Source organism: Gavialis gangeticus, unplaced genomic scaffold, assembly GCF_001723915.1.
Source record: "Gavialis gangeticus isolate Ggan-Ray unplaced genomic scaffold, GavGan_comp1, whole genome shotgun sequence".
Taxonomy (NCBI): domain Eukaryota; kingdom Metazoa; phylum Chordata; order Crocodylia; family Gavialidae; genus Gavialis; species Gavialis gangeticus.
The window spans coordinates 110,206,122-110,207,585 of record NW_017729024.1 but is presented as its reverse complement, the minus strand read 5'-3'; positions in this window follow the sequence as shown (position 1 = coordinate 110,207,585).

The window sequence follows — 1,464 nt, the reverse complement described above, 5'->3', positions numbered from 1 at the left end:
TTGTTGGCACAACTCACCACCCTGTGACCCTCCTTTACCCTGCCTCTACCACTCATGAGAAAGTTGATGCAATGAGCTTCTCTTCCATTCAAGCACCTCTTTAGGAAGAGATAAAGGTACTTTATTGTAGAGCAATAAGCAATGCTTGCCTCAGCAAGCATAAGAGTGAGGAGAGAAGAAAGCAAGTGGCTTTTACACTTTCATTGCAGCCACTTGGTCAATGCAATCCTCTGGTTGTGTAAGTCTACTCTGAAATCGCTTAGAGTGCCTATGGAACTTCAGGTCCAGGGGCGCTTGCTATACCTTTGCAGTACAGGCCTGTGGCTGCCAGAGGGGCTTATCATTTTTCTGAGTGCCAGGGGAGCAGAGGGAAAGAGAGAACTTTACCATGTTGAGAGTCAGTGGGCCTAATGAGGCCTGTCCGCTGGCTGGATCTTGCAGCTTTGTTTGGAGAGCTCTTCTTGCTATACGGGTAGCAGTGAGCAAGATGACAAACTCCTGTTTCCTATTCTTTCCTTTCAGGCCAGATCCCTGCCAATAGCAGTGACAGCACTTTGGTGGCATATAACAGTTCATGGATGTGGCCAGAGATGGGGGCCTAGAGAGCTGCTAGATGGAGGGAAAGCTGCATGTGCGTGAAGATGGACTTGCTGAGCTCTCTGGAGGCCAGCTGGTCCTGGGTTGAAGAGGCCAGGAAATGGTGGGAGGAAGAGTGGCTATACTGCTGCCACTGCATAACAATGGTCAGGCATAGGATCAAGCAGTCCTGGTGCAAGCTATGTGGTAGAGCAATCACTGAGTGGACAGCAGAGGCACTAATGAGCAAGTCTGTGGATTACCTTGTGTCTGACTGACCTTGCAGAGCCAGGAGTATTGTTCCCATTCTTCACGTCACTTGCAGTGTAATGGTCCAGCTGGATTGATGTCAAACCTCTGGGGATATATGTTACCACACAACTTCAGGCTCCCATAGGGCTCCTCTCTAGCTGAGGTAGAAGCAACCACCCCCCAGGCAGTGTCCGTGTGGACATTGTGGCTAGAACAGATGTCCAGCAGTGGTGGTTGGTAGCTGAGTGCCTCTTTGCACAATGATAGGCATGACTGCCAGTTGGGAACATGCCATATGTGTGTTCTGCATCTGTGTTTGACATGCACCAGGCTTGCATTCATGGGCTAGTAGTAGTGGCCACTAAGACCTTTGGCAAGTTGTTGGGTCTGTGCTTTGGAGACTGTCTGTCTGTTTTGTTGTTTAATAAAATACCTCTCTAATGTTCAGCTGTTGCATGCACTGTATGTGTGGGATTGGAGCACTAATTACTTGGCACAAGTGTTCAGTGGGGAAAGCAAAGTATTGGGGGAGGGGGAGAAAAACAGCTTCTGCAGTAGTGGGTACCCTCCCCCATCTTTCCCAAGCCCAGGGTGCCAACTTAACAGCTGGCAGTTAGCACAAAAAAAAAAAAAAAA